This window comes from Xyrauchen texanus, chromosome 41 (genome assembly GCF_025860055.1).
Source record: "Xyrauchen texanus isolate HMW12.3.18 chromosome 41, RBS_HiC_50CHRs, whole genome shotgun sequence".
Classification (NCBI taxonomy): domain Eukaryota; kingdom Metazoa; phylum Chordata; class Actinopteri; order Cypriniformes; family Catostomidae; genus Xyrauchen; species Xyrauchen texanus.
The window spans coordinates 2,911,309-2,926,308 of NC_068316.1; the positions used below are offsets into that span (position 1 = coordinate 2,911,309).

At 33.6% G+C, this 15,000-nt stretch overlaps 1 protein-coding gene across 2 annotated transcripts in view; it reads right to left on the bottom strand.

The window, feature by feature from the left end:
* Window positions 1-8,703, bottom strand: part of ntn2 (netrin 2) — a 41,220-nt gene extending 32,517 nt beyond the window's left edge. For both annotated transcript variants that reach the window (XM_052113665.1, XM_052113664.1), the window contains exon 1: window positions 8,457-8,703. The gene's annotated coding sequence lies outside the window, so the exon portion shown is untranslated. The remainder of the gene's footprint in view (window positions 1-8,456) is intronic.
* Window positions 8,704-15,000: the final 6,297 nt, after the last annotated feature.

Genomic DNA, 15,000 nt, shown 5'->3' on the forward strand with positions numbered 1-15,000 from the left:
AATTTTCAACACGAATGTTTAAGGCCGTATTTTGTTATTTTAAGTAAAAATGCAGAAGTGATGTTATCTCTGAAAATTTCAGATTCTAAGCTTTACAATGATACCTCATATGCCTGACGTATGTACGCAGAGACGACTGAAGTGTAAACGGTTTTCGCGATATAGCGCCCCCTTTGAGTTTACGGGTTTGGGCAAGCGTATCATTTCTTATGTTAAAATAGTTTCTCATATGCCAGAGTGCAATCAACTAAAAGTTGTAATATATTAATATAGTAAATTAATAGTAATTAATAGTTTTCTTGACCTTCAGGCAATTTGTATGTCCCAGGAGTTTTTATTAAAACAGATATTCGACTTATATTCAATATTTATGTATTTGAAGGTTACATTAAAACTGACTTAGACATTTTTACCAATCCTTCATTATTTATTTTTGGTTCTTTTCAATTGCATTTTCTGTATAGATTTGACTGTTTTAGCCTTAGCAAGACAAAGAAGTCAGACATTTATTTGAAAAACCTGTGTAAAATATTTGTAAGTGCATATTATTCCAATTTAAAAAACATTTTCACATGCGTGGATGTTGCATTTTGACTACATTATATGCAACGCATAATTGAAATTAAAAAATTTATTAAAAACTGACTGAATGCTGTTCACAAGACTCTAGACTGTCATATAAAGGGTTAACTTCTGCCACACTGAGTCACGAGACACAATGAAGTGCTCCTTGGCTGTAAAGAAGAGACTCTCTAGTTTCATTTGATATGCTGCATTAAAAAATCGGTTCATTTTTCGTGCATCAGCGCGCCGATAAACATGACGTCCACATATGTGTACACTGGCACTGCATTTCCTCAAAAGTAGAAAAAACATGTTAGTTATTTTAAATAACCTGAATAACAACATGAACACATCTGTGAGTCATTTCACTTCATTTTAATATACAAGTTGTTATATTTTATTTTGTTGTCTTTGTGCAATATTATTCTAGTCAGCACACTGGAGGTTAAGTCATGCACTAAATAGGGAGCAAGGGAGCATCCTATAGCTCTCCTATAACTGTTCTGAGACCAGTGCAGACAGTCAGCACACTGGAGGTTAATTCATGCACTAAATAGGGAGCAAGGGAGCATCCTATAGCTCTCCTATAACTGTTCTGAGACCAGTGCAGATAGACAGCACACTGAGGTTAATTCATGCACTAAATAGGGAGCAAGGGAGCATCCTATAGCTCTCCTATAACTGTTCTGAGACCAGTGCAGACAGACAGCACACTGGAGGTTAATTCATGCACTAAATAGGGAGCAAGGGAGCATCCTATAGCTCTCCTATAACTGTTCTGAGACCAGTGCAGATAGACAGCACACTGAGGTTAAGTCATGCACTAAATAGGGAGCAAGGGAGCATCCTACATCTCTCCTATAACTGTTCTGAGACCAGTGCAGACAGACAGCACACTGGAGGTTAAGTCATGCACTAAATAGGGAGCAAGGGAGCATCCTACAGCTCTCCTATAACTGTTCTGAGATCAGTGCAGACAGACAGCACACTGGAGGTTAAGTCATGCACGAAATAGGGAGCAAGGGAGCATCCTACAGCTCTCCTGTAACTGTTCTGAGACCAGTGCAGACAGACAGCACACTGGAGGTTAGGTCATGCACTAAATAGGGAGCAAGGGAGCATCCTATAGCTCTCCTATAACTGTTCTGAGACCAGTGCAGACAGACAGCACACTGGAGGTTAAGTCATTCACTAAATAGGGAGCAAGGGAGCATCCTATAGCTCTCCTATAACTGTTCTGAGACCAGTGCAGACAGACAGCACACTGGAGGTTAAGTCACTCACTAAATAGGGAGCAAGGGAGCATCCTATAGCTCTCCTATAACTGTTCTGAGACCAGTGCAGACAGACAGCACACTGGAGGTTAAATCACTCACTAAATAGGGAGCAAGGGAGCATCCTATAGCTCTCTATAACTGTTCTGAGACCAGTGCAGACAGACAGCACACTGGAGGTTAAGTCTTTCACTAAATAGGGAGCAAGGGAGCATCCTATAGCTCTCTATGCAGTTAAGTGCGTTCACTCCTAAAATCTGATCAAAAGTTCAGTTTCAGGCTGCAGATGATGTTTCATCCTTTTCGGTCCTTTTCTGCATATCAATTTGTTTTAGCAAACTCATACGACCACTTTTCAAGATCCAATCAGTTCTTGATTTGTTGAATATCCAGTTTGATTTGAAACGGGTCACATTACTGAAGTAAAATGAGCTGCGAATACAACTTCATGTTGACTTTAGGTCAATCAAATCCATACCAGAGAACTTTTGCAAGGCAGCGAAAGGATGGAGTTCAAGTTTTAGGCTTTGGCTCTGTGTAAATGAAATGCTGCATCAGAGATGTGTTGCCGTTGTCATGACACTCAGCACGAGTTTCCTGTCAAATGCACGTGACAATTAACACATCACGCAACATTATCCTGCAAAGTGAAGACAGCTATTGATGGTGAAATAGATGCAGACCAATTCAAATTCAGTATGCTAATATCACATTATTTGTTGTTGTTTACATTCTGACTACTGAACGCTCTGTGTAAGTCAATGAGTCGCAGCATAGCATGGCAATTGCAATGTTTGTTTAAAACAAATAAATAATCTTGATTTTAATTAAGAACTGTAACAGTTGCTGACACTGACTAGTATCACAATAACAGTTTTGATGGGGAAACAAATGTCACAGCTTGCTAACGTCACGCAACATTCACCCCAAAAAGAAAATGTGCTTAAAAATCTGGATTTTTATAATCAGTGGCTCCTTAAAAACACTTTCAAGGAGAACAAATTAAATACATCAATGTGTGTGTGCAAAATGCAAAATGTACATCCTCATTTTACATTGCTAGCTCAACATGTGTGTGTGTGTGTGTGTGTGTGTGTGTGTGTGTGTGTGTGTGTGTGTGTGTGTGTGTGTGTGTGTGTGTGTGTGTATGTGTGAGCGTGTATTTATCACTTTGTGGGGACCAAATGTCCCCATAAGGATAGTAAAACCCGAAATTTTTGACCTTGTGGGGACATTTTGTCGGTCCCCATGAGGAAAACAGCTTATAAATCATACTAAATTATGTTTTTTGAAAATGTAAAAATGCAGAAAGTTTTCTGTGAGGGTTAGGTTTAGGGGTAGGGTTAGGTTTAGGGGATAGAATATAAAGTTTGTACAGTATAAAAACCATTATGTCTATGGAAAGTCCCCATAAAACATGGAAACACAACATGTGTGTGTGTGTGTGTGTGTGTGTGTGTGTGTGTGTGTGTGTGTGTGTGTGTGTGTGTGTGTGTGTGTGTAGCGGTTAGCGCGCTACGAACCTGGCGACCCGAGTTCGATTCCCGCTCATGGCTAACACCAGTGATTATCAGAACCGGTCCCGGGCCTCCCCTAGGTCGACTCAGCCTAAAATGAGTACCTGGTGCGGTGTGTAAAACATCTCCACTGGGGAGACAAAGGCGGTCGGGCGTGGTGCTGGCCACCCACCCCCTCGTGTACAGTTCTGGCCTTCAGAGGTGCTCGCTAACAGCACTTGCCCCTACAGTCTGTTCAGGCTAAATGGGGGATCTTTGTCTTTGTTTTTTGTGTGTGTGAGTGTGTGAGTGTATGAGTGTATGAGTGTATGAGTTTGTGTGTGTGTGTGTGAGAGTGTATGTGTGTGTTTGTGTGTGTGTGTGTGTGTGTGTGTGTGTGTGTGTGTGAGTGAGTGTATGAGTGAGTGTGAGTGTGTGTGTGAGCGTGTATTTATCACTTTGTGATAAATAGATGTGACTGTCTTGTCGGGCACTTCTCACGCACCTTACGGTCTAGCTGATCCCACAAAAGCTCAATGGGGTTTAGATCCGTAACACTCTTTTCTAATTATCTGTTGTCCAATGTCTGTGTTTCTTTGCCCACTCAAACCTTTTCTTTTTGTTTTTCTGTTTCAAAAGTGGCTTTTTCTTTGCAGTTCTTCCCATAAGACCTCCTGAGTCTTCTCTTTACTGTTGTACATGAAACTGGTGTTGAGCGGGTAGAATTCAATGAAGCTGTCAGCGGAGGACATGTGAGGCGTCTATTTCTCAAACTAGAGACTCTGATGTACTTCTCCTCTTGTTTAGTTGCACATCTGGTCTTCCACATCTCTTTCTGTCCTTGTTAGAGACAGTTGTGCTTTGTCTTTGAAGACTGAATGAAATCTTCAGTTGTTTGGCAATTTCAAGCATTGTATCGCCTTCATTCTTCAAAACAATGATTGACTGATGAGTTTCTAGATAAATCTGTTTCTTTTTGACCTAATATTGACCTTAAGACATGCCAGTCTATTGCATACTGTGCAACTCAAACACAAACACAAAGACAACATTCAGCTTCATTTAATGAACCAAATATCTTTCTGTGTTTGATATAATGGAAAGTGATTTTCTAGCATCAAATTATCATTTTATCATGATTACTCGAGGATAAGGTGTTGGAGTGGTGACTGCTTGTCTAGATTTGATCAAAAATGACTTTTTTCAAATAGTGATGGTGCTGTTGTTTACATCAGTAATGTCCTGATTATACTTTGTGATCAGTTGAACGCCACTTTGGTGAATTTCCTTCCGAAACAGCAAAATTTGTACATTATTCCAAACTTTTGTCCGCCAGTGTATGACTACAATCTTACTATGTACAGAAGGTGTTTTAAAGAATTTAGTTTTTGTTGTTGTTCTAAATTTTAAGCATGACATTCTGGATCTGTTCACTCCCTATCTCCCTGCAAAAAGTCTTTCTTCCTTCCACTCGATGACAGCGAGAACTATGGAGAAAGAATTTTCCATCACAATACACAGATGTGAACTGTAGGGGGCGCTCTAACACATTTATCCCTCACAGATGTGAACTGTAGGGGGCGCTCTAACACATTTTACCCCTCACAGATGTGAACTGTAGGGGGCGCTCTAACACATTATACCCCTCACAGATGTGAACTGTAGGGGGCGCTCTAACACATTATACCCCTCACAGATGTGAACTGTAGGGGGCTCTAACACATTTTACCCCTCACAGATGTGAACTGTAGGGAGCTCTAACACATTTTACCCCTCACAGATGTGAACTGTAGGGGCGCTCTAACACATTTTACCCCTCACAGATGTGAACTGTAGGGGGCTCTAACACATTTTACCCCTCACAGATGTGAACTGTAGGGGCGCTCTAACACATTTTACCCCTCACAGATGTGAACTGTAGGGGCACTCTAACACATTTTACCCCTCACAGATGTGAACTGTAGGGGCGCTCTAACACATTATACCCCTCACAGATGTGAACTGTAGGGGCACTCTAACACATTATACCCCTCACAGATGTGAACTGTAGGGGCACTCTAACACATTTTACCCCTCACAGATGTGAACTGTAGGGGAGCTCTAACACATTTTACCCCTCACAGATGTGAACTGTAGGGGCCCTCTAACACATTTTACCCCTCACAGATGTGCTCAATCCATAGACATTCAGTCTAATGTTCAGTTCAAGCAACACCCTCATTATTTCATTGAATATCTCGGCCTCTGAGTGGACTACAAGCTCAATCTAGGTGTCATTAGAAAGCTGAGATCCTCGTCTTTGCAATGATATATAACATTTTATAATCAATAATATGTCGATAACATATATTTGCTTAGCATGCTTTCAAGCTGGACTGCTTATTTGTTATTCTGATTTTATTCTTAGAAATAAAATATGATTATTCACCCAAGCAAGCTCACAGATAAGTAAACAATGGCTTATTTTGTAGAAAACTGCCTAAGATAAAAGCATATATACATTTTTAGCTATTTGGGGCTGAAATCAGCAGTGATTGGTGCATAAATGAGACATTTGTATAGGATGCCTTCCAGAAATCATGTTTCAATTAGTGATTATTTTGAAAACTGTGGTATTAGGGCAACACAATCAACTATACAGTCACATTCCTGAGAATGAGAGCTTACATTTGATATATGACATGCCTGTTTAAGTGCTATGTTAAAGACTTTTATATTCATATTAATATTTCTACCACATTACCTACCAAGTAGCGCTTATTTGCGGCACGGATGTTTTCAGGCCTCATTTTGTTATTGTATGCAACATAATGCAAACGTGAGAAAGTCCAGATTCGAAGCTTTCCAATGATACCACATATGCCTGAATTATATTAAAGTGTTAAGTGTAAACTTGTGTAAACTTACTTTGCGATGTAAAGCCCCCTTTGGCGGGTATATAGAGTTTAAGGGGTTAAATGTTAAGTACACAGTCTTGCACCTGTGTGTTTTTGTCTGATTTGCAAATACATTTTTGCTTCAAATCTAAGTTTGTAATGTTGTGGTTCACCTCAGAGCTGGTTTATTCAAGTAATGAAGGGATATTTGTGTTGACAAAAGTAAGAGAAGGGTGTCATACACACACACACACACACACACACACACACACACACACACACACACACACACACACACACATGGAATAGGCTTCTTTTGCTGGAATAGGTGGAGAGTGAAATATAGGCCATGTTGACTTTAGCTGCTAAGCTGGACCAAGCCAAGACTGCGCTGGATCCAAACTTTTCACTGAAGATGAAGAAGTACGGCCCAATTACATATTAAAATGCAAAATAAGCTTTTTTCATGCTAAAACGTCACTCAAAATCATGGCACAAATCATTTCGATCGAACACATAAACACAAAGCAGCATGTTGTGTGATATTTAAAGAGACAGTACACTCATAAATGCCATTTACTCACCGTCATGTTGTTCCTAAAGATGTTTACGATAGCTTTGCGAATGAAATTTGAGGCATTATCGACTGACAATGTATTTTATTCCTCACACAGTGCTATCATATGGATTCAGAAGACTTGGAATATAGTGCATGAGTTGTACAGGCCAGTTTTATGGATGTTTTTTTAACCTTTTTTGGGACCATGACAGCTCCAAAACATTCTAACAAATCATTTTGAATGAACATTTAAAGATATAGTGCTGACAAAGAGAGCTCGGATGGTGTAAGTAGGTCAAGAATCAAATGAAAACACACGGTTTGCTGATCAAATCTTTCTCTCTCTGTCTGCTACAACTCTTGACACAATGTTTTTAATTTTGACAGCTCTGAAACGGTTTTCCAGGTCCAGAACCGTAAACTGAGCTCGGTGTAAATGTTTTTCTCCAAGTTTAACTCTGCAGTTCATCTGTGACCTCAGGGAAACTAGAGAGGGGGTTCACTGCCATAAAATCACAGGAATCCACACACACACACACACACACACACACACACACACGTGTGAGACCTCAACGGTGTCACGCATACCTGAGATGACTCGTGAAGAGTTGCGGAACGAGAGCGAAACACAGTTTGGAACGCACTGTTCGCTCCGTTAAATTACGATTGAGTCAGCTACAAATAAAAAGTTACAAATAAAAATAAATCTCTCATTCACCCACGTCTCTGCGACCGACGTCTCTTGGGCCCCTGGGGGCCGCTCTGAACGTCAAAAACGGATTATTCAAAAATAACTATTTTTGAATACTAAAGAAACTCATTAAAACAACATAAAATGAACATATACTCAATATTAAGTCATGCTAATTCGCAATTGGCGGTTAATTAATAACAAATAAACAGTTTCAGAAATCAGAAATTCATTGTTGACTCTTATGAAAATGTAACAGTTTAGAATCAGAATTATGAAAATGTAACAGTTTAGAATCAGAATTATGAAAATGTAACAGTTTAGAATCAGAATTATGAAAATGTAACTGTTTAGAATCAGAATTATGAAAATGTAACAGTTTAGAATCAGAATTATGAAAATGTAACTGTTTAGAATCAGAATTATGAAAATGTAACTGTTTAGAATCAGAATTATGAAAATGTAACTGTTTCGAATCAGAATTATGAAAATGTAACAGTTTAGAATCAGAATTATGAAAATGTAACAGTTTAGAATCAGAATTATGAAAATGTAACTGTTTAGAATCAGAATTATGAAAATGTAACAGTTTTTCCAAAATCCTATACAGTGAGAATTGCTATTAGAATATCTGGCAGAAGTGGTTACCATGGTAAATGGAATAAAAACATAAAGGGAATCGTTAAAATCTGATACAGTATAAGCAATATATGTACATATATACAAAATTATAATTCATCTATTTGAGCATATATGTACCTATATTTAAATTCCACAAATATTTGTGAAAATATATATTGCATATATAAAAATACAACTTTTTTACATATTCTGAATTCAAGCATGTGACCTTGTTTTAAATCAGTGAAAACCATCAGATTTCTCTATGGGAATATTCAGTCAGATAAGCCGGTAGTGTTTGTGATCCATATACAATCTATAGAATCTATATTCTTACATAGTAACTTAACATCTGAATTGTTTGTGAGAACTTACCTGGATTGAGTCTGAATCTGGTAACTTCATGCAAACACAAGCACAGATGTGTAATAAATCCAGATTGATTCTTATGTTGTTCTGTTGTTGAATGTAAACTCACACTCAATCCATCTCATCCATGAGTATCCGTTCATGAGATCTCTCCATACACCATCACCGCTCCACACCGACACACACACTGAAACACACACACTCTGAGAGAGAGAGAGAGACTGTGCCCCCCTCACCAACCCGAACAGTTCCAGGCACAAACTAGAGAGTGATGGGCCAGGGGCGTAGCAGTCATTTTAAAAGTGGGGGGGACACAACTCTCAGTAGGTGGCTCGGACAGACCCAAAACTTACAGTGAAGTATGATGTGAGTATTATATTAATATACAAGTATTATGTACGAATCTCTGCCTGTCTGGTAGACATCTTGGTCTGGATAAAGGAACACTAACTGCAACTCAACCCAGCCAAGACCGAACTCCTTGTCTTTCCAGCCAACCCTGCTGTTGAGCACAACATCACCTTGCAGCTGGGTACAACTACAGTTTCGCCTTCCAAAGTTATATATCTAGGGGTAACCATCAATAACAAACTCAATTTCACAGACCACATCTCAAAGGCTGCAAGATCTTGTAGATTTACACTCTACAATATCAGGAAGATAAGACCCTTCCTCTCTGTACATGCCACACAACTGCTGGTTCAGTCACTTGTCATAACTAGACTGGACTACTGTAACGCTCTCATTGCAGGCCTTCCTGCATGTGCTATTAGACCTCTGCAAATGATCCAGAATGCAGCAGCACGTCTGGTCTTTAATGAACCTAAGAGAGCACATGTTACACCACTCTTTGTCTCTCTCCACTGGCTGCCGGTTGATGCACGTATTAAATTCAAGGCTCTGATGCTGGCATACAAAACAGTCACTGGGCATACCTAAAATCATTTCTGCAGAGCTACGTGCCCACTAGAAGCCCGTGGTCGGCTAAGAAACGTGGCCTTGATGTACCAACACAAAGAGGCACCAAAACACTTTCCGGGACTTTCGGCTTCATTGTACCACATTGGTAAAAAGCATTTCCCAGAGAAGTACAAGGGAGAATAACTGAAGTTTAAGTGCATCAAAGTGCATTCCATAAAAATGTTACATTTTGTTACATGTTGCACACATTCTAAATTAATTTTTTTTTTATTATTTAATTAAAATGAATTAGGTGTGTGAACTGCAGAACCCAAAATGTCATTTTTTCTCCCCAATTTGGAATACCCAATTCCCGATGCGCTCTACGTCCTCGTGGTGGCGTAGTGACTCACCTCAATCTGGGTGGTGGAGGACGAATCTCAGTTGCCTCCTCATCTGAGACCGTCAATCAATGCATCTTATCTTTGGCTTGTTGAGCGCGTTACCGTGGAGACAAAGCACATGTGGAGGCTCATGCTATTCTCCGCAGCATCCACACTCAACTCACCACACACCCCACCAAGAACGAACCACATTATAGAAACCACGAGGTGGTTACCCCATGTGACTCTACCCTCCCTAAAAACCCTGCCAATTTGGTTGCTTAGGAGACCTGCTGGAGTCACTCAGCACACCCTGTGGCATAAATATGAATACAGTCCTAAATATGAATATGGTTATATATGGCATAAATATGAAAACAGTCATACAAATGAATACAGTTATAAATATGAATATGGCATAAATATGAATACAGTCATAAATATGAATATGGTTATAAATATGAATATGGTTATATATGGCATAAATATGAATACAGTCATAAATATGAATATGGTTGTAAATATGAATATGGTTATAAATATGAATATGGTTATATATGGCATAAATATGAATACAGTCATAAATATGAATATGGTTGTAAATATGAATATGGTTATAAATATGAATATGGTTATATATGGCATAAATATGAATACAGTCATAAATATGAATATGGTTGTCAATATGAATATGGTTATATATGGCATAAATATGAATACAGTCATAAATATGAATATGGTTGTAAATATGAATATGGTTATAAATATGAATATGGTTATATATGGCATAAATATGAATACGGTTATATATGGCATAAATATGAATACAGTCATAAATATGAATATGGTTATAAATATGAATATGGTTATATATGGCATAAATATGAATACGGTTATAAATATGAATATGGTTATATATGGCATAAATATGAATATGGTTATAAATATGAATACGGTTATAAACATGAATACGGTTATAAATGGCATAAATATGAATATGGTTATAAATATGAATATGGTTATAAATATGAATATGGTTATATATGGCATAAATATGAATACAGTCATAAATATGAATATGGTTATAAATATGAATATGGTTATATATGGCATAAATATGAATACGGTTATAAATATGAATATGGTTATATATGGCATAAATATGAATATGGTTATAAATATGAATACGGTTATAAACATGAATACGGTTATAAATGGCATAAATATGAATATGGTTATAAATATGAATATGGTTATATATGGCATAAATATGAATACAGTCATAAATATGAATATGGTTATAAATATGAATATGGTTATATATGACATAAATATGAATACAGTCATTAATATGAATATGGTTATAAATATGAATATGGTTATATATGGCATAAATATGAATATGGCATAAATATGAATATGGTTATAAATATGAATATGGTTATATATGACATAAATATGAATATGGCATAAATATGAATATGGCATAAATATGAATACGGTTATAAATATGAATACGGTTATAAATGGCATAAATATGAATATGGTTATATATGACATAAATATGAATATGGCATAAATATGAATACGGTTATAAATATGAATATGGCATAAATATGAATACAGTCATAAATATGAATATGGTTATATATGGCATAAATATGAATACAGTCATAAATATGAATATGGTTGTAAATATGAATATGGTTATATATGGCATAAATATGAATACAGTCATAAATATGAATATGGTTCTAAATATGAATATGGTTAAATATGGCATAAATATGAATACAGTCATAAATATGAATATGGTTCTAAATATGAATATGGTTGTAAATATGAATATGGTTATATATGGCATAAATATGAATATGGTTATAAATATGAATAGGGTTATAAATATGAATATGGTTATATATGGCATAAATATGAATATGGTTATAAATATGAATATGGTTATATATGGCATAAATATGAATATGGTTATAAATATGAATATGGTTATATATGGCATAAATATGAATACAGTCATAAATATGAATATGGTTGTAAATATGAATATGGTTATATATGGCATAAATATGAATACAGTCATAAATATGAATATGGTTATAAATATGAATATGGTTGTAAATATGAATATGGTTATATATGGCATAAATATGAATACAGTCATAAATATGAATATGGTTATATATGGCATAAATATGAATATGGTTATAAATATGAATATGGTTATAAATATGAATATGGTTATATATGGCATAAATATGAATACAGTCATAAATATGAATACAGTTATAAATATGAATATGGTTGTAAATATGAATACGGTTATATATGGCGTAAATATGAATACAGTCATAAATATGAATACAGTCATAAATATGAATATGGTTATAAATATGAATATGGTTATATATGGCATAAATATGAATATGGTTATAAATATGAATAGGGTTATAAATATGAATATGGTTATATATGGCATAAATATGAATATGGTTATAAATATGAATATGGTTATATATGGCATAAATATGAATATGGTTATAAATATGAATATGGTTATATATGGCATAAATATGAATACAGTCATAAATATGAATATGGTTGTAAATATGAATATGGTTATATATGGCATAAATATGAATACAGTCATAAATATGAATATGGTTATAAATATGAATATGGTTGTAAATATGAATATGGTTATATATGGCATAAATATGGTTATATATGGCATAAATATGAATACAGTCATAAATATGAATATGGTTATAAATATGAATATGGTTATATATGGCATAAATATGAATATGGTTATAAATATGAATATGGTTATATATGGCATAAATATGAATATGGTTATAAATATGAATATGGTTATAAATATGAATATGGTTATATATGGCATAAATATGAATACAGTCATAAATATGAATACAGTTCTAAATATGAATATGGTTGTAAATATGAATACGGTTATATATGGCGTAAATATGAATACAGTCATAAATATGAATACAGTCATAAATATGAATATGGTTATATATGGCATAAATATGAATACAGTCATAAATATGAATATGGTTGTAAATATGAATATGGTTATATATGGCATAAATATGAATACAGTCATAAATATGAATATGGTTCTAAATATGAATATGGTTATATATGACAAATATGAATATGGCATAAATATGAATATGGCATAAATATGAATACGGTTATAAATATGAATACGGTTATAAATGGCATAAATATGAATATGGTTATATATGACATAAATATGAATATGGCATAAATATGAATATGGCATAAATATGAATACGGTTATAAATATGAATACGGTTATAAATGGCATAAATATGAATATGGTTATATATGACATAAATATGAATATGGCATAAATATGAATACTGGTTATAAATATGAATATGGCATAAATATGAATACAGTCATAAATATGAATATGGTTATATATGGCATAAATATGAATACAGTCATAAATATGAATATGGTTGTAAATATGAATATGGTTATATATGGCATAAATATGAATACAGTCATAAATATGAATATGGTTCTAAATATGAATATGGTTATATATGGCATAAATATGAATACAGTCATAAATATGAATATGGTTCTAAATATGAATATGGTTGTAAATATGAATATGGTTATATATGGCATAAATATGAATATGGTTATAAATATGAATAGGGTTATAAATATGAATATGGTTATATATGGCATAAATATGAATATGGTTATAAATATGAATATGGTTATATATGGCATAAATATGAATATGGTTATAAATATGAATATGGTTATATATGGCATAAATATGAATACAGTCATAAATATGAATATGGTTGTAAATATGAATATGGTTATATATGGCATAAATATGAATACAGTCATAAATATGAATATGGTTATAAATATGAATATGGTTGTAAATATGAATATGGTTATATATGGCATAAATATGAATACAGTCATAAATATGAATATGGTTATAAATATGAATATGGTTATATATGGCATAAATATGAATACAGTCATAAATATGAATATGGTTATAAATATGAATATGGTTGTAAATATGAATATGGTTATATATGGCATAAATATGAATATGGTTATAAATATGAATATGGTTATAAATATGAATATGGTTATATATAGCATAAATATGAATATGGTTATAAATATGAATATGGTTATATATGGCATAAATATGAATACAGTCATAAATATGAATATGGTTGTAAATATGAATATGGTTATATATGGCATAAATATGAATACAGTCATAAATATGAATATGGTTATAAATATGAATATGGTTGTAAATATGAATATGGTTATATATGGCATAAATATGAATACAGTCATAAATATGAATATGGTTATAAATATGAATATGGTTATATATGGCATAAATATGAATACAGTCATAAATATGAATACGGTTATAAATATGAATATGGTTGTAAATATGAATATGGTTATATATGGCATAAATATGAATATGGTTATAAATATGAATATGGTTATAAATATGAATATGGTTATATATGGCATAAATATGAATACAGTCATAAATATGAATACAGTTATAAATATGAATATGGTTGTAAATATGAATACGGTTATATATGGCATAAATATGAATACAGTCATAAATATGAATATGGTTATAAATATGAATATGGTTATATATGGCATAAATATGAATACAGTCATAAATATGAATATGGTTCTAAATATGAATATGGTTGTAAATATGAATATGGTTATATATGGCATAAATATGAATATGGTTATAAATATGAATATGGTTATATATGGCATAAATATGAATACAGTCATAAATATGAATATGGTTATAAATATGAATATGGTTGTAAATATGAATATGGTTATATATGACATAAATATGAATACGGTTATAAATATGAATATGGTTATAAATATGAATACGGTTATAAATGACATAAATATGAATATGGTTATAAATATGAATACGGTTATATATGACATAAATATGAATACGGTTATAAATATGAATATGGTTATAAATATGAATACGGTTATAAATGACATAAATATGAATATGGTTATAAATATGAATACGGTTATAAATGACATAAATATGAATATGGTTATAAATATGAATATGGTTATAAATATGAATACGGTTATAAATGACATAAATATGAATATAGAATAAATATGTTTTAAAG